The sequence below is a fragment of the Stenella coeruleoalba genome (assembly GCF_951394435.1).
Source record: "Stenella coeruleoalba genome assembly, chromosome: 3".
NCBI classification, from domain to species: Eukaryota; Metazoa; Chordata; class Mammalia; order Artiodactyla; family Delphinidae; genus Stenella; species Stenella coeruleoalba.
In genome coordinates this window covers 90,916,048-90,936,610 of record NC_137148.1, presented here as the reverse complement: position 1 = coordinate 90,936,610, position 20,563 = coordinate 90,916,048, and the positions used below count along the sequence as shown (strand labels likewise).

At 37.5% G+C, this 20,563-nt stretch overlaps 1 protein-coding gene across 4 annotated transcripts in view; it reads right to left on the bottom strand.

Annotated features, from left to right (window-relative positions):
• Positions 1-20,563, bottom strand: part of MCC (MCC regulator of WNT signaling pathway) — a gene marked incomplete at its 5' end in the record, with an annotated part of 462,921 nt that overhangs the window by 333,573 nt on the left and 108,785 nt on the right. The window lies entirely within an intron of this gene.

Below are 20,563 nucleotides of genomic sequence, written 5' to 3'. Positions count from 1 at the left end.
CTCAGTATTCAATCCTTGCTCTCTAATGGTCTTTATTTATTTATTTTTCCTTTAACAACTATTTGTGCCTTATCTTTTTTCACTTTAGCAGTCTTGCCAGGAAGTTATCAATTTCATAAATCTTTTAGAAAAACCTATCTTTAGTCTATACTGTGCCTCTCTCTATATTGTGTGCTTGTTTTCTATTTCATTGATTTTGGTTATCTTTATTATACCCTTTCTTCTCTTGTATTTGTGTTTATTTTGCTGTTCTCTTTCTAAATTCTTGGAATGGATGCTCAACTCAGCCTTTTTTCTTTTATCTTCTAATATATGCATAAAAAGCTATAAAATTTCCTCTAAGTGCTGCATTTCAATTGATATTTTCATAATCTTTCTCTTCAAATTATTTTGAATTTCAATTCAAATTATTTTCATAATTTTGTCTTAGATCGAGAAACTATTTCAAGGTATGTTCTTAATTTCCTATCATATGGGGTTTTGGTAGTGTTTTGATTTATAGATTCACTGCATTATATTCAGAACACATGGTCTATGTTATTTCAGTCCTTTTAAATTTGTTGAGACTTGTTTTATGGCCTGTACATGATCAAATTTTACAAATGTTCCATGTACACTTGAAAAAAGAAGTATATCTTATAGTTGTTGGATGGAGTCTGCTTTATATGACCATTAGGTCGTTTATTAATTGGGTTGTTCAAATCTTACAGAGCCTTATTTATTTTGGCTTTTGTTTTGGTCTGCTTATTCCAGCAATTAATGAGAAATATTCTAATAATCCTTCATAATGATTATGGATTGGTATATTTCTCTTATAGGTGTCAATTTTTACTTCATTTATTTTGAGACTTTCTTTATTGGGTAAATACAAATTTAAAATTGTTACATCTTTTTGGTGAATTTAATCCTTCACCATTCTGAAATTTTTGTCGTGTAACAAAAAGTATATATTGGCTTTTGCTCCCTTTTCCTGGCACAGGGCTCCTAAAATTCTTGGAATTTCCTGAGTAAGAGTATCATTTGTATACTAATGAGATGACTTAAACGGACTGGAGAAGGGGAGTAATAGGGGCAAGAGACTGAGTTCAGCCATCAGCAGTTGATTTAATCAACCACGGCTACATAATAAAATCCCCTTAACAATGGGGTTCAGGAGCTTCCAAGTCGGTGAACACATCTACGTGCTGGGAAGGTGGTGCAACCCAATTCCATGGGGACAGAGGCTCCTGTGCTTGGGATTCTCTGGGTCTTGCCCTATATACCTCTTTATCTGGCTGTTCAATTATTATACCTTTACAATAAACTGTAATAATAAGTATAGCACTTTACTGAGTTCTATTGTCATTCTAGAAATTATAAAACCTGAGAAGGGTGTTGTGGAAACCCCTGAATTTGTAGTTGGCCAGGAAGAGGTACAGGAAGCCTGGGGATCCCCTTTGTGGGTGATGTCTGAAGTTGAGGCAGGGTTGTGGGATTGATGCCTTAACTTGTGGGTCTGTGCTAACTCCAGGTAGCATCAGAGTTGAACTGAACTGTAGGACACCTGGTTGGGTCAGAGAATCAGAGACTTAGTATTGGAGTGATCTATTTGGTGTCAGGAAAAAAACCCACACCCTACTTTTTAACTTAAAGACAATTTTGTTTCCTATTATTATAGTTACTCCAGATTTCTTTTGTTGAGGAAGGCTTAACATACATTTTGCCATTGTTTTTCTTTCAAGCTTTTCATTGTTTTTCTTAAAATATTTATTTATTTTTTATTTATTTAGGCTGTGCCAGGTCTTAGCTGCGGCATGTGGGATATTCACTGCAGCATGTGGGATCTTTAGCTGCGGCATGTTGACTTCTTAGTTGCAGTATGCACATGGGATCCAGTTCCCCGACCAGGGATCGAACCCGGGCCCCCTGCATCGGGAGCATGGAATCTTACCCACTGGACCACCAGGGAAGTCCCTCATTGGTTTTTGATTTATCCCTTATAAACAGCCCATAAGCAGATTTTTACAATCCACTCTTACCACTTATGTCTTTAACTATAGAATTTAATCTATTTACATTTAATTGAAATACTAATAGAAGGATTAATCTCTTTTCATCTTATTTTGTTATTCCTATATGTCTACTTGTTCTATATTGCTTTCTCTTTTCTTGCCTTTTGAAACATTTTCTCATTCTATATTTTACATCTATAGGTTTGAGAGTTAAATGCTTTCTATTTTACTGATTATGATAGACGTCACAACATACATCCTTAATTTATCAAAATCTAAAGTTTATCTATATCTTTACCTAGCTCTGGACAATATAAGAACCTTAGAAAACTTAAAATCTATTCATCCCACTCTCAACCTATATGCTTCTATTGTTGAATATTTATTTTCTCTTAAAACTCCAAGAAAAGTATTATTGCTTTTTACTGTTTGTTTAAGTTTATTCACATATTTAACACTTTCTTTATTCTTCTTTTTCCCTTCCAACTCAGAACTTCTATCTGGAACCACTCTCATTTTGTTTTAAATATATCCTTTAGAATTTATCTTAATGAAGGTCTTCTCTAGGTTCATGTTTGTCTTTAAATGTCTTTATTTCACCCTGATTCTTGAAAGATACTTTTGCTGGGTATGGTGTGTTAGCTTGTCAATTACCTTTCTCAATACACAGAGGACAGAGGAATGCCATGGTCTTGCATTATTCTTGAGAGTCCGCTCTCAGCCTAACTGTTGCTCCTTTGAAAGTAATCTGCCTCTTAAAAAACTACTTTCCTAGATTTTCTCTTTATCTTTGGTGTTCTACAGGCTCACAGTAATGTGTCTAATTATCTAATTATGTTACTTGATATGTATATTTCTTGTAATTTTTCCTGCTCAGGACTCATTGGGATTTTGGAATCTACTGGTTAGTATCTAGTTTTCAAAAATTCTAAGCCATTACTTCAAATGCTTATTCTGCTTCATTCTTTCTTTCCTCTTCTTCTGAGAATCCAATTTTATGTTATGTATCTCTTTCATATTTTACCTTTTACATGTGTTTCTTCCTCTGTGCTTTACAATGTCATCTAACGTTTTTTCTATTTCACTAATTCTCTCTTTATCTCTAACTAACTTGTTGTTAATTTTAATTGTTTTATTTCAACTATAACATTTCTCATTCCTAGATGTCCATTTGGTTCTTTTTCAAATCTGCTTGGTTTTTTGGTTTTCTTTTTCTACCTTATATTTTCTTTCTGAACATAGTAAACATAATTACTTTATATTCTGAGTCTGATAATTCCAATAAATGAAATCTTGGTGGCTTTGTTTTTTATGTTAATTCTGGCTCATGGTATGTAGTCTCCTGATATACTTAGTAATTTTAGATACTGAGTTGCCCGTATTCCTTGGAAAATTATTTGTGGAGATACTTTTAGAACTGCTTTACTCATCTCCAAGGCAACTTCTCTTAGAATACTCTGAGGGTTGTAGACTTCTGGTTCAACTTTACACAAAGGGTAGAGCCCTCTAATATTCTAGCACTTGAAATAAAGGTATATTTTATAAAATTCCCTACCTGAGCAGTCCTTGGAATTTGTCTTCTGTTCCCAGAACCCACAAGGTCATGTAATCCAAAATTCAATTTTACCAGGTTCAGACAATAATCTCAAGGTAAAAGTGGCTTGATGCTCCAAGCTTCCTCACTGACGTATTTTAGATTCACAAATTTTACTATTTCACTAGATATTCAGGGTGTTAAAGGAGGGCTTTAAAACTATAGTCATTTCAGCTTTACAACCTGTTTCAGCTGGAAGATATATCCTGATATCTAATCATGTTACTTGATATGGGAATCCATATTTGTTCTTTAAAATATGACTTGTGTGAATTATGATGATGTACACTACATATTCACAAATGGGCCATGCCTACTTTTCTTTTCTTGAATAATCTTGTTTTCCCTAAAATTAATACTTTGTATCTTTGTTTAGTTTTCTACGTATCATGAATTCAGCCTCAGTTTCTTAGCTAATTATCTAAATCTCCTCTTAATAATTTAAGATGCAGAGATATTCCATCAAATTTAGTCAGAAAAACTTATCTGGAGCTTTTTGACCTGCTGTAGTCCAGACTGGTTCCAAAGACCATTATGCTTCACTTCTAACTTGTTTTCACTCTTTGTTTCATGGTTCCATGTATTTTTCTTCCTAGGTTAACTCCTTTTTTTGGGAGGTCTAGTAGATTTCTAAGAAATTAGGCATGGGAAATAAATTTTCTGAGACTTTGCATGCATGAAAACATTTATATTTTATCCTTATACTTCATTAATAGTCGGTAAAGAATTCTAAGTTGGAAACAATTCTTCAGACTTTTGAAGACAATGCTAATTTAATGTCTGTCATTGTTTTTGAGAAGTCAGAAGCCATTCTGATTCCAAATCTTTTATACTTGTGCTCTTTTGTTTTTCCTCTGAAAGTCTGAAGAATCTTTTTTTTTTTTTTTTTTTTTGTCCCTAGTGTTATGAAATTTCACAGTGATGTGTGTCTTAAAATTCTGTGGTAGGTGGTGCTTGGTCAGCCCCTTCTATCAGGAAACACATTCTTCAGTTTGGAGGACAACTTCATGGACCATTTTGTTGACGATTTCTCCCCCTGTGTTTTCTTTGCTCTTTTGAGAATGCCTATTATTTGGGTGGTAAACATCCTGCACCAGCCCTCTAATTTTTATCTTTTCTTTCCTATCTTAAATTTCTTTGTTTCTCTGCTTCTCTTTCTAGAAGATGTTCTTATCTTTATTTCTCATTCTTTTTGTTGAGCTTATAATTTATGCTATGTTTTTTCCAGAGCAGGTTTTTTAATGTTTCTCTTTATCCTGTTTTTTTTTTTTTTTTTTATGGATACAATACTTTTTCCTGTATTTCACAGTATATGAAAGAGGGACTATTTTGAGTATTCTCCTTACAGAGTCTCTGTTCCCTTTAAGTTTTTCTACTTGTTTTGGTCTCTATCTTTCATTTTAGAGGAATTCCTCAGATGTCTTGGTGCTCCTTAGTTGATTGCTCCTTTGGGCCTTATGACCTCCTTATGACCTGTTCCAGCTCTAAGATCTCAGTTCCCCATTCCCCAAATTATGGAAGCCTATCAGGCTTAGCTTAGGAAACACTGATCTGTGCCATACTGGATGAATTGGGACTTCATCAGACCAGGCATACGCAGAAGTGAAAAAGACAAAATGTTTTTCGCCAGGCTTACCGCTTTCTTCCTTCCTCAGGTTTCTTCCATAACACTAATTCTCCCCCTTCCCACTTGTTCTTCAGAATCTCTCCTGTGGATTCCCCTCATTAGAGAGCCAGCTCAAGTAAAAAAACCTGATCATTTTACTAACACACAGTATGAATGACTGATAAGGCTAAATATATTCTCTGGTGTTTGCCTTTTAAAAAATGAGGACAAAAGCATTCCTTGGGATAAACCAAAGGAATAGACTCTAAGAGTACAGCTTAGTCAACAACAAAGCAAATCAGCAGAAATGTATAAGATAGACAACTCGCTTAATAAAAACAAACCTGGCAATGGAGGGAAAATCTCCACAACAGATGTAACAGAACCTCATAATCTCAACTGTTATCATCCATAATTCCCCTTCCCCTTCAGGATTTCCCTCTAATTATCCCTGCAACCATTCCCAGGCCATGAAGAGGCAGAGTTGTTTCCCCTCCAACATTGTGGCCTAAGAATGGACAATTGTTCTTCCTTAATACCACAAACAAAGCAAAGTGGCAGCATTCATAAAAGGTTTTATAAACATAAAAGGAGAAATTAACATAGAAATGGCATGAAACTTGATAATCAGGCATATCAGTGGAGATTTACTTTTTGTGGGTACTATCCCTATCCCATCCTAATTCCCAGTCCAGCCTATGTTATGATATTATCCCAATTCCCAGCATTTAAGAGCATAAAACTAGATAGTCAAATTCCTCTTATTACAAAAGCAAGGGGCAAAGGCTCAAAAAGAAGTCACCTCCTAGTCTGTTGACTTAAGACTTCCTTCTGACAGAAGCTGCGGAAAAAATCATTTTTTTAAAAATCAATTTTTAAAAAAAAATCATTTTTTAAAAATTTAGTCATCAGTATTAAAAATTTGGAGAGATCAGATTTTTAAAAAGTAAAAATATTTTCTGGTATTGAACACACACACATATATACACACACACAAACACACACACATACAATGTCTGGAAACATTTGGCTCCCATTCCCACATTTGGCTGTAGTTGAGCATTGGCTGCCTCTTTGCAAATGGGCACGTGTCCTCCAGTTTGCCGGAGCCTCCATCTGGTCAACTTCACTCGTTTATGTTGTCTACCTGCCCTCAGTAAGCATTTGCAACCCTTCCTTTTGAGCTACGCTTCTGTATCTGAGGACCTGCTCTTTCCCAGGTGATGGACTGGTAGGAACAATCAGAAATCACCTTCCTGTTCAGGGGAGACCCCACCCATCCCAGGGCTGTGGCCTTGTAGACCTAAGTATATATCATAAACTATAGTCTCAATTTCATACACAAGGTGGACACTAACAATGGGGTCCTTTTTTATCAGGGTTTTTGCCCAAGAACCAGTACCATCTAGTGGCAAGTTTGGAGATAGATGACATTTAAGTACTATGTTGACATACAAAGGGCAAGGTGAAAAGGTTAATGTTTACATCCATAGATTCTAGACCTAGTTACTGTTATCCAAATGAGATTAAGTGAAAAAATCCCTTGAAGAATAGTATAACCTAAGCTAAAAAAAAAGGGCAAAGTGTAAAGTGTTAGAAAAACATAAGCATTTTGAGTGTCTTGGTTGTGGCATTAAAGCAACTGAAGTAGGTGAGATTGGTAACTAAATTTACTCTTTAGGAGTTCAGGGAGTGCAGAGTTCTAAATCTCTATCTAGAAATTCCTAACAGAAAAACAAACAATCCTAGAGGTTGGAATTCTAAGTTTTTGTTAATACAGCAAGAGAAAAAGAGGAAAGAACACAGCAGTGTGAATTAGCAGAAGAACAAACTAGGAGCCAGGAGAGCTCCAGTCTAGTCCCAGCCATGCCACCAACTAACTCTGTGACCTAACAGTTATTATTTAATCCTCCAGTTCTCCATTTCCTCATCTATACTAAACAGATGGTGAAACTAGATGGTATTTAACAGATTCTCTGGGCTGTAATCTTATAATTCAAGGGCAAAATCTTATCAAGTACTCTAAATCTTAAATCAGATAAATCAAAGAAAATATTATAAATACCAAGAGAGAAATCTGACATGGTAATTTTTTGCATTAAAATTTATCTAGAACTGACTGATATGTATTCATAAATAAGAGCTAAATAAATACACAAGGTATCGGATTAAATTCTCCTTCAACTAGATCTTCTTGTAGAGAGCAAACTTAAATGGATCAACTGGAAACCATACAAAATTCTTCCAAAACAACCATAAAGATTTAACTGATTTAAACAGTCATTTATTAATGCTCTTTCATTTATGTTCTCCAACAAACTTGCAGTAGTCTTACAAGAGATAAAACAGGAAGCGAAATAAGCCTTCCTGTGCTTTTGTGCTTATAATGTTGAGTGACAGTTTCTCTAGAATGAACAATGGACAATGAAATAGTCTGGCCAAACTAAATACTTTCTGCGAGCAGACTGAGCCTTTATCTCAGCCAAGTAATCATTTTCATTCCATGAAAAGTATCTAAAATCATGCCAAGTTGTATCACTGCCACTGAAATTGGAATGGTTTCAACATCCCATAAAAACAGTGACACTTAACGAATTGGTGCACTTAAATCATGCTGGAGAGAAAAAAGATGAACAAGTTTATTGGGTTCTATGTAGTTCAAAAGATACAATCAACACAAGTAATCACTGGCACCCTTCATGTGAGGATTACCACCTGAGATAAACACACCTGGATTTCCATGAACTCTTTGTCTTTTGCTGACTAAAATGAAGTGATTAATGCCACTGGGAATGAGGCTAAAATAATATATTCAAAAAGAGCAGCATCAAATAGCTTGAAATGCTGATAAAAGACAAAAATCAGGAAGTAAGACAGAACCAGTTTGCACTACTTGAGACATCACTTTACAAGAATTTAGACCACCACAGAACAGTGTACTTTATTACGTGAGGTACTATTAATCTACAAGAGAAATCTAAATTATTTAATATCTCAAGAAATACCTGAGAATCCACTGATCTTACACATGCTTGCTTAGAAGTTTAAAAACAAAATACATCATACTTTGTTTCTTTGTTCTGTCTGCAGTGACTTCAGGATGGAGAGATGAAAGCCAGTGTACCATAAATAGAATTTGACATCTTAAGTGCAGAATATTTAAAGTTTACATGCACATACACATACAGAATTGGAAGTTCAAATATACCCAATACAGAAACATTTCCATTCTGATAGATAAGTAACATACAAATGACTCTTGATCATTCTCACTGTCTCAGATGATGTCAAAAACATTTGTTGTCTTTGGTTTTGTTAGCTGTTTTATACTTACATTTTAATATGTGTGTTCAATCTTCTGAGAACACACAACACCTTAAATAACCAATGAGGACATAACTTGGTGATGCCGGGGACGGGGGAGAAATGATTTACAATATCCTATCCCACTGCCTTGTTCAGAAGGTCGCTTAGTCTGTTCATGGCAAATGACATGACTTCTCAGACTAAACCCAAACAGATTTTCTCTCTATTTTAGTGTTTCACACTTTCCCTGGGTTAGGGAAAAGGAAAATGTTTGGTTTTAATGGACGCTGCTGATCTTCAGGTTACTAAATCTGTGAGATATGTTAAGGCCATTATTATGTTACATCCTTAATTACACTCATAATTTGAAAGCAAGATTTGCCACATAGAAGCTGCTGCTGGGTTATCAAGATTTTCCTGCAGGACTGCTTCCCTGTATGTGCTGAGTTGAAACCTCTATTCCTTTTTTTTGTTGTTAAAACTATCAAAGCCATTGCAATAGCCACTCCAGAAAGTGCCTTTGCTGGTGACCGTGACAGTGTTTGGGCAGCCTTAGATCCTCTTTATTCCTTGACCCTGATGGACTCTGTAGGTTATTATCTGGTACCAGAGTGATTGTCAGCTCAAATGTCAAAAGCCTTAAACAGCCCAAGAAAACAAACTAGAAGAGAAAGAAGCTCCAAGGTTCATACACTTTTAAAGGGATCCTTTAATACAGTGTTTCTCAGTCTTTTCCACCCAAGTACTCCAAGGTAGATGAGAGAGAGAGAGAGAGAGAGAGAGAGAGAGAGAGTGAGTGTGTGTGTGTATACACACACACACACATATATATATATCGTCTGGTTTCTGTGGCTAGGACTTCTAATACTATGTTAAATAGAAGTATTGATAGTGGGCATCCTTCTCTTGTTCCTGAATTTACCGGGAAGGCTTTCAGCTTTTCACCCCTGAGTATTTGTTGGCTGTAGGTTTGTTATAAATGCCCCCGGTTATGTTGAGGTATGTTCCCTCTATATCCACTTTGATGAGAGTTTTTATCATGAAGGGATGCTGAATTTTGTCAAATGCTTTTTCTGCGTCTATTAAGATGATCATGTGGTTTTCGTCTTCCCTTTTGATAATGTGGTGTATCACATTGATTCATTTGCCTCTGTTAAACCATCCTTGCAACGCGGGAATAAATCCAATTTGACCAAGGTTTATGATCATTCATTGTATTGTTGGATTCAGTTTGCTAATATTTTGTTGAGGATTTCTGCATCAATATTCATCAAAGTTATTAGCCTGTGATTTTCTTTTTTTGTAGTGTCTTTGTCTGTTTTCGTATCAGGATAATGGTAGTCTTGTAGAATAAATTTGGGAGTGTTATCTCCTCTTCAAATTTTTGGAATAGTTTGAGAAGGATTGAGAAGGACAGGTTTAAGTTCTTCTTTATGTGTTTGGTAGTCTTCCACAGTGAAGCCATCCAGTCCTGGAGTTTTATTTGCAGGGACCTTTTTCTTTTCTTTTTTTTTTTTTAATTACAGATTCTACTTCATTTCTAATGATCTGTTCAAATTCTTTGCTTCTTCTTGACTCAGTCTTGGCAGGCTGTATGTTTCTAGATATTTGTTCATTTCTTCTAGGTTGTCCAATTTGTTGGTTTGTAACTGTTCATAGCATTCTCTTACGATTTTTTTGTATCTCTGTGGTATCTGTTATTTCTCCTCTTTCATTTCTTTTTTGTTTATTTGGGTCCTCTGTCTTTTCTTCTTGGTGAGCCTGGTTAAACGTTCATCAATTTTGTTTATCTTTTCAAAAAAAAAAGCTCTTGGTTTCACTGATATTTCCTTTTGTTTTTTTGGATTTCTGTTTTATTTATTTCTTCTCTGATCTTTATTATAGCCTACCTTCTGCTGACTGTGGACTTTGTTCTTCTTTTTCTAATTCTTTTAGGTGGTAGGTTAGGTTGTTTATTTGAGATTTTTTCTTGCTTTTTGAGGAAGGCCTGTATCTCTGTCTAATTTCACTTAGCATAATACCCTCAAAGTCCCTCCATGTTGTTGCAAATGGCAGGATCTTCTTCTTTCTCATGATTGAATACTATTCCATTGTACATATATACCACATCTTGTTTATCATTCATTTATCAGTGGACACTTAGGTTGTTTCCCTATCTTGGCTGTTGTGAATAACGCTGCAATGAACACGGGAGTGCAGATATCTTTCTGGATTAGTGTTTTCATTTTCTTCAGATATATATCCAGAAGTGGGATTTCTGGATCATATATTAATTCTATTTTTAAATTTTTGAGGAAACTTCATAGTATTTTTTTTTTTTTCCGGTACGCGGACCTCTCACTGTTGTGGCCTCTCCCGTTGCGGAGCACAGGCTCCGGACGCACAGGCTCAGCGGCCATGGCTCATGGGCCCAGCCGCTGCGGCATGTGGGATCTTCCCCAACGGGGGCACGAACCCGTGTCCCCTGCATCGGCAGGTGGACTCTCAACCACTGCGCCACCAGGGAAGCCCCATAGTATTTTTGACAGTGGTTGTACTAATTACATTCCCACCAACGGTGCACAAGGTTCCCTCTTCTCCACACCCTCACCAACAACCTATCTCTTGTCTTTGATGATAGTCATTCTAACAGGTGTGATATCTCGTGGCTTCAATTTGCATATTTCTGATGATGAGTGATGTTGAACATTTTTTCATGTGTCTATTGGTCATCTGTATGTCTTCTTTAGAAAAATGTCTGTTCAAGTCCTCTATTTTTAATCAGATAGTTTGTTCTTTTTTTGCTATAGAGTTGTATGAGTTACTTACATATTTTGGATATTAACTGCTTGTCAGATAGATGGTTTGCAAATATATTCTCCATTCTGTAGGGTGCCTTTTCATTCTGCTGATTGTTTCTTTGTTGTACAGAAACTTTTAAGTTTGATGCAGTCCCACTTGTTTATTTTTTGCTTTTGTTGCGTGTGCTTTTAGTTGTCATATTAAAAAAAATCATTGTCAAGACAGTATCAAGGAACTTTTATGTTTTCTGCTAGTAGTTTTACAGTTTCAAAACTTACATTTAAGTTTTTAACCCATTTCAAGTTAATTTTATGAGTGGTATAAGATAGGAGTCCAATTTCATTTTTTTGCATGTGAATATCCAGTTTTCCCAACACCATTTATCAATGAGACTATCATTTCCTCATTGAGTATTCTTGGCTCTCTTGCCAAGTATTAGTTAACTGTATATGCGTGGGTTTATTTCTCAGCTCTTGATTCTGTTCCATTAGTCTATGTGTCTGTTTTTAATACCACTACCATATTGTTTAGATTACTATGCCTTTATAATATAGCTTAAAATCAGAAAGTACAATACCTCCAGCTTTGTACTTCTCTCTCAGGATTGCTTTGGCTGTTTGGGGTCTTTTGTGGTTCCTTACAAATTTTAGGCTCGTTTTTTTTTATTTCTGTGCAAAATGCCACTGGGATTTTGATAGGGGTTGCAATTAATTTATAGATGGCTTGGGGTCTTTTGTATTGCCTCATATTCATAATACTTTCACAAACTTCTTAAGGGTAATTCCCTATATATATATACCACTTATCTACTGCTATGTAACAAGCAATCACAAAACTTAGTAGCTTGAAACAGCTGCAACTTACTGTTTCTTGTGATTCTGGGGTCAACAATTTGGGCTGGGCTCACCTGGGCAGTTCTCCATCTTATCTCACCTAGGATCATTAACGTGACTTGCAGTCATCTGATAGCTCAACTGGGGTTGGAGAAACTATGATGTGCACATTCATGTGTCTGGGGCCTCGATGCTGGTTATTGGCTGGGCCTCTCTGTGCGGTCTCTCACCATTTATTAGTCTAGCCCAGACTTCCCTTCATGGTTGCAGGAATGTTCCAAGAGGTGAAGCAGGAAGCTGCAAGGCATTTTGAAGCCTAGGCTCCAGAACTCGCACAATTTCACTCTTGCCACATTCTGTTGGTCGAAATAAACCACAAAGCCACCCTAGATTCAAGGGGTGTGGGAAAAGAGCTGAAAAATATTGTGGCCATATTTTTCAATCAAGGACAGCAAACCTTCTCCTTTTGTCACTTTAGCAGCAAGTGTCACAGTGAAGGCACCTACTAGACACTAGCTGAAATGAACTCAATGTTCTGGTACTTTTATTATATCCAGCTTGAGACTATAACCTCAAGATAAGAATAGATTTAAAGGAAAAAATTAATCTTGAAAAGATTGATCTGTAACACATTACTTGGACTAATTTTCTTTTAAAAAAATGCCTAGGTCCAAACACATGTCTTATTTGAAAGGAATAGTTCTACCTCAAAGAAAGAGGCCTATGCTTTGAAGACTGACAATAAATCAGCAAATAGTTACTAAACCTAAGACTAGGTACTATGAGTATCAAACAGTTTTGCTCATTGATATGTTAATTTATTGATCAAATATTCATCCAGTGCTTGGCATGTGTGAGGCTCTCTGTTATTCACCCAGTATACATAATCTAGTTGAGAAGAAAGAAATATAAATGTACAATTATAACACAGGATGGTTCATAATTACAGTGATGGATAGGCATAGGATATAATAGAAGCACATTTAAAAAACAGAATGCATTAAAATTTTTACAATTTGGCTTTATGACAAGACACACGTGAATCTCCTAGTTGCAAAATATATGTGTACATGTCAGTTTAATGTAGCATTATTAAAGCCTTTTGAGGATTGCAAGAGTATATATTGAATGAAAAGATAGGAGGCAAGATTTACACATAGGACCATGTGGTGGCCATCTGCTCTTTTTACCTGCCCTGCATCCATTTACTCTTCTTGTGGTGACAGTACCTTGATTCCCTCCCTCCTTTCCTCAACTCTCAGTCCATATGATGTGGATAGAAACAACTCCACTCCAATCTTATAGGTTGAGTGTGTGGTCCAGGCCTGGCCAATCAGACCACTGCATTCTTCTGGCCACAGGGACTTGTTCAAGGATAGGTATATGAGCCAAGAAGACCTAATGAGACCAATTTCCAGGAATTTTGTGGAGCTGCTGTGAAAAGAAAGATCACTCTTTTCTCTTGTAGTTACTCAACAGAACGGGAGTAATCCTGGGGCTGCTGTAGGCCACAGAAGCCTGAGAATAAAGCTATTTCTGAGGGAAAGGGTTGAAACAGGGAAAGAAGAAGACTGATGGCATTGAACCTCTGGAGCTATTCATGCTAGATCTAACTGCCTAGATCCTCCAATATATTCACATTTTCTCTCTCCCTCTCCCCTCCCTCCCTCTCCTTCTCCCCTTCCCCTTTTCCTTCAAAATATTAGTGTTGAGGGTTTGTGGCTTGTCACCAAAAAGCTCTACCTAATATAGTACAGAAGGAACAAAACTCAAAACGTAGGCTTGAGGAGAATGTATCAATCAGAAGGCCAGCATTATTGAAGCTAAGCGTCCATGTGAAGAAGTAATGGGGAACAAGATGGAGTAAGGTAGGATGAGCCCACTGGATGGTAAGGAGTCTTGACATCCAAAAGAGTTCAGAGAGTCTCTTAAGTAGGCAAGAGACAATCAGTGCATTTTTACCATAAGTACGTATTTAAAATATTTGGAAGTCATAGCAGCATCAACTGGAATTAGACAAAAAGAACTGTTAGAAGGAAACCGCAGTAATTCAGAGGATGGGGAGGAAGACCCAGATCTGGACCATGGCAGGTCTAATCTGAGAAGTATGAACAGGTGAATCAGTGGGTATTAGGAACTGCTCAAGGCCAGGAAGGACAATGATTAATAAAAAGGGATACAAGTGGACTAAGTTAATCAAGAACTAAATCTACCCAAATTAACTCTAAAAACAGTCAATCTACAGACAGTCGTTGACAGTATTCTCACTATGCAACAGAAGAACGTTAACATGGTACCTATTATTTAAAGAATGTAGAAGCCTCTAGGGGTAGGATAAATTAAATAAACATATTGTTAACCCTATGACATAGGGCTTAGAGTATGTAAAAAACTACCAGTACCACCAACAAAAAACCAAACTTCTTGAAAACTTCAACTGGGCTAAAAACTGCTGTGACTTTAGTCTGGTTTTATGCTAACTGGGCAGTATTTTTAACAATGAAACACTCTCAGTGAGTGATTTTATTTAAAAGACTCTGTGTTAATTATTAATTTCTCATCCAGAGTCCATAGAGAGCTTAAACCACATTTGATTCTCTAAATTTACCAGCCATAACTCTACATACTAGTGTCAATGCAGCTGAATTGGAAAATGCCCTCTGTCTCACTTAATTTAACCTGTTTTAAGAGTTTAGAAAAATATTTATACACATAGACAAAACCCCAACAATATTTAAGAGTACCATTCATTCTGAAAAAATTGGGATGTTTCAGAACTAGACAGGTTTTGCATATATTAACTAATTTTAGTTTTAATTTTTTTTTTTTTTTTTTTTTTGCGGTACGCGGGCCTCTCACTGTTGTGGCCTCTCCCGTTGCAGAGCACAGGCTCCGGATGCGCAGGCTCAGAGGCCATGGCTCATGGGCCCAGCCGCTCCACGGCATTTGGGATCTTCCTGGACCGGGGCACGAACCTGTGTCCCCTGCATCAGCAGGCGGACTCTCAACCACTGCGCCGCCAGGGAAGCACTAGTTTTAATTTTTTAAAAGCAAGATACTAAACCAAAATTCAGGGGGTTGCTTGTCTCTTTAAATGGGCCAAGGAATCAGGATATCTCCTTACATTTCCTTCCTCAGACTTGTGGGGTTTGGAGTCCTTCCTGTCTAACTATGTATTCTTTGATTTAACTTTTTACTTTGAGTTCCATTAAGGAAAATTCTTCCTATTAGTTTCTCCAAGAAACTTAAGTACTTTATATGCTCCTTTTGGACCACAGGGGCACTATCAGAGCAGTAATTAATGAAGCTGACACATCAGGTGGGAATATATATCAAGGAAAGGCCAATAAAGCATCTTTGAAGATACAGGTTATTGGAAACTGTGCCCAGTGTTCTAATCTTAGCGTAAGTTAAATTTAGTTGCATTAATTAGCAGATTTTAATGTCTGCTGTCTTAAGCAATGTTTTAAAACCATGGGGATTTGATTCAAATAAGTTCCTGGACTCTCTGAGACCTGACCAAAGGAAGAAAAAAAGTGCTCCCAAAGATATGAAAAGCACAGACCTCATTAGGCAAGCTTGCAGGCTCATATCAGCTCTCCGCAGACAATTCAGCCATTTATTTTTTAGTGGTCATCACCCTGAAGCAGTATCTCTTTCACATAATTCACACATTTAACAGGAATATGTAGAAATCATGTCTAAAGTTCACAGCTTAGTTGAAGTAAAAAACCGTTTATTTAAAAGGGCACGTTTGAATAAAGGTTCTGTTGGAATTGTTAACATACATAAATACCTAATGCTAGGAATTTTTTTAAATTCCAGAGTCTTCCCTCATCACAAAGAAAATTGAAAAAAAATTTAAATCACAATTTTTTATATGTGATTTAAATTTTAAAAATTTTTAAATGAAAAAAATTTTTTTAAAATTTTTATTGGAGTATAGTTGGTTTACAATGTTATGTTAGTTTCAGTGTACAGCAAAGTGCATCAGATATACATATACATATATCCACTCTTTTCTTAGATTCTTTTCCTATATGGGCCATTACAAAGTTTTGAGTAGAGTTCCCTGTGCTATACAGTAGGTCTTTATTAGTTATCTATTTTATTATTTTTTTCCCTTTAAATCATATTTTATTGCATTTTCCTTCACCTAGTCATATTATGGGAACTAAGAGCCTGTTCTTGTTGTAGTTATCTATTTTATATATAGTAGTGTGTATATGTCAATCCCAATCTCCCAATTTATCCTTTCCCCCCAAAATGAAAAGCTTTTAACCACAAAATTTTTAAATGAAAATTACAAATAATTATAACGAATCTAGATTATTTATTTTCCAATGGGAAATTAGGTAGCATACACACAACCTTATAACTATTTTGGCATAATGCATGCTGTCACTTTGCTGGCAAAGAGATGGGCTTCTCTAACAGGCCTTGTCCTCAGATCCCTCCACAAGACCCTGGGCACCATGTGTCTGCAATTGCTGGAAGTGGTCTCTGGATGGCAGTGCTCTTTTTAGTTTGCATCTTGGTCATGAAGATGAAGTTTCTAAGCAAAAGTTGCAGGGGACTCAAAGAATTATCTCTTTCAATAAGTGATGTCTTAGTGTTCTCAACTCCTTAGTAGCTGTGTGGCTTAGAGCAAATCAATGAATTTCTCTGAGGCTCAGTGTCCTCCTCTACATAAGGAGGGTTCTATTCTAAACCTGGAATGTAGTCGCAAGGATCAGAGATGATAATGATAATTAACGTAATGTTATTGTTTATTGAAAACCTTATGTGAACAGGCACTGTGTAAGAACTTTACAAGTGATATCCCACTAAGTCCTTCCAAATACCCTATAATGCAGGTATTACTACTCTATTTTTTTTTTTTTTTTGCGGTACGCGGGCCTCTCACTGTTGTGGCCTCTCCTGTTGCGGAGCACAGGCTCCGGACGCACGGGCTCAGCGGCCATGGCTCATGGGCCTAGCCTATCCGCGGCATGTGGGATTTTCCCGGACCGGGGCACGAACCCATGTCCCCTGCATCGGCAGGCGGACTCTCAACCACTGCGCCACCAGGGAAGCCCCTACTCTACTTTTAGAGATAAGAGAGGTGAAGCTCAGAATAATCAGGAATGTAGCCTAAGTCCCACAGCAACTCAGTGGTGAACCTGGGGATTTATCAGTTTAGCATATAATACTAGTTCCTAGAAAATTGCCTTGTGCATAGTAAATATTGGTAATTTTTAACCTTTTTTATTATTGCTATAACTATTAAATTTTATATAGCTGGTGCCTGAAAGACAAAAAATTTTGAATATTATTTCTAAAATGATACAAAAATCTATTATGATTTAGTTGATCAGATATCTTAATTTTTCCCCAAAGTATATTTGAGAAAGGTCAAAGAGAAGATTTGTAAATAAAAGTTTAAGGTCAATTAAATGTGGGGAATGCTATGTATTTTATTCTTCTCCTGGAGATTCACAGGAAACGTTAGCACATTAAAGACTCCGAGATGTCTCGAAGTAAACTCTTCATCTAATTTAACCCAAAGTTTTCAAATGTATTTGTCGAAGAAATTCTTTCTTCACATAATATTTATGAGCATCTCTTGAAATCAGTGTTCTGAGGAAAACATTTGGGAAAAATGAATCTATCGAAACTCCTCTTCCAAGTAGAGCCTGTAATGTTTTGACAGGTCTTTTTCTGTCAACTCGACTCCCTGCTGAGATGTGCTGTGAAATGTTAGGGCTGACAATAAAGTCTTTCTGACACTTAACTGTTAAACTTAAGTTTTTCTCACAACAGCACAACATTCTTTCTACTTCTCTTCACAATGCAGTCACAGGTGAAATCTCAACCCTTTCCTGAAACTCCTGCTCACGGTATTTCTTAGATCTCCTTATGGACCTTATCTTCTGCACCATTCAATGGCCTTTAAAGTTTCACTGACTCTAATTTAAACCTCATTGCTACCTAATTTGTCATGTGCTTATGACTCCACAATTAAACTGTAAGTTACTTAGTGTCTGGAACTATGCATTGCACTTCTGTGAAGCCCTAAAAGAGCATGAACACAGTGCATTGCTCATTCATTCATTCAACAAATACGCATTGAGCATGTCTCATGGGCCAGGCACTGTTCTAAGTGCTGGGGTATAGCAGGACCCCAGCAAGGCCATCAGTATTCTAGCAGAACTTTTATTGCACTGGGGGAGATGGATAAATAAATGTTCAAGTGAGCATATAATATAATGTCAGATAAGAATTAGTGGTATGAAGCATAAGGGCATGTGAAGGAGTAAATGAGGAGAGGTTACATTAGCTTGGAAAGGCCTCTCCAAAGAGGGAATATTTAAGCTGGAATCTGAATAACAGGAAAGACTCAGCCATGCAAAGAGAACGTCAGAAAGAGAAGGTCAGAAAGAAGAGTGTTTTAGATGAGAGGAAAAAGCCAGGGCATAGGTTGGCGGCCGGCTAAATTTGCTAAGTTAGCGAAATAGCAGGAAGGTCAGTGTGGCTGGAGCTTGCAAAAGAAGTCAGGGGAATTGCTATGAGATCAACTTAGAGCGGTGGGAACGGGGTAGACTGCGGTAAGGAATTTGGACTTCATTTGAGTTCATATGGAAGCCATGGAGCGCTGTAGGCACAGGAATGACCTAAGCATGTTTTCATAATGTTAAAAGACCACTCTGACTGCAGGGTAAAGAATGAAATGTAAGGAGTCAAGGGAAGAATCAGGGAGGCCAGTTACAGGCTCTTTTAGTAGCCAAGGTAAGACATGATGGTGTTAGAAGAGGGTGGTGGCAGGAGAGCCAAGGAAGTGGACAGATTCTGGAAGCACTTTGGCAAAAGAGGCAATGGGACTTGCTGGCTTGAGCAAACTAGTGGATGGTGATATTTCCTAGGTGGGGATATCTGGGACAGAAACGACCCTGGGAGGAAGGGTAGGGAAGGGAATCAAAAATACTTTTTGGGGCTTCCCTGGTGGCGCAGTGGTTGAGCGTCCACCTGCCGATGCAAGGGACACAGGTTCGTGCCCCAGTCTGGGAAGATCCCACGTGCTGCGGAGCGGCTAGGCCCGTGAGCCATGGCTGCTGAGCCTGCGCATCCGGAGCCTGTGCTCCACAACGGGAGAGGCCACAACAGTGAGAGGCCCGCGTACCACGAAAAAAAAAAAAAAAACTTTTTGACAATGTTAAGGTTGAGTTGTCTATAAGATATGCAGGAATATGTGTCAATTTTACCTGATTCTGAAGCTCAAGGGAAAGGGCAGGGCTAGATACATACATTTGGGAGTCACTGGCACAAAAACAGTATTTAAAATCATGAGACCACATGAGATCATCTAGGGATAAAATGTAACTCCAAGGCACCTCAAAATTTGGAAGTGGTCCAGGAGAAGAGGAGTAAAAAAAAAGAAAGAGAGGGGGAGGGAGAGACAGACAGAGAGAGAGGGAAGCCAAAACAGTATGCAGAAACCCAGGAGAATGTCGTGTTGAGAAGTCTAGGAAAATAAACTGCAGCTGAATGAAGGAGTAGTCAGCTGAGCCAATGCCAAAGATCTAGATGAGGACAGAGGAGGAACCACTGGGTCGGACAATGTGAAAGCAGTAAGAGCAGGGTCAGTGGAGTGCTGATGACTGGAGCTGGGAAGAGTGGGCTGAAGGAAGAATGAGAGGTAAGGACAGATAAGCATTCAGTGTAGACAGACTCCTCCAAAAGTTTAACTGTTAAGAGGAGCAGAGAAGTGGGGCGATAGTTAGGCACATGCAGTCAAGAAAAGGTTTCTCCTGACCTCAAGATGTGAGATACTAGAGTTTATCTATATAGAATCAGAAGGAAAGATTGATGATGTAGAAAAGAGAGGGACTGATTGAACACATAAAGCTTTGTTTAATTATTATAGATTTTTAAATGTATTCGATTCACATTAGACTGAACAGGAAGTTGTTTTCCAACATGAGTGTAACTGTGACAATCTCCAGGAAATAAAACTGAGTGGTAATAATAATAACAATATTAACTTAACTTGCATCTAGGGCTTATAGCTTATCTTGCTATGCTAGGCATCGTTTCATGTGCTTTCCATATATTAGCTTCTTTTTAAAAATTAAAAAAAAATTTTATTTTCTTTATTTTTGGCTGTGTTGGGTCTTTGTTGCTGTGCACAGGCTTTCTCTAGTTGCGACGACTAGGGGCTACTCTTTGTTGCGGCGCGTGGGCTTCCCATTGCGGTGGCTTCTCTCGTTGTGGAACACGGGCTCCAGGCGCGCAGGCTTCAGTAGTTGTGGCACTCAGGCTCAGTGGTTGTGGCTCACGGGCTCTAGAGCGCGGGCTCAAAACTGTGGCACACGGGCTTAGTTGCTCCACGGCGCGTGGTATCTTCCCGGACCAGGGCTCGAACCCGTGTCCCCTGCATTCGCAGGCGGATTCTTAACCACTGCGTCACCAGGGA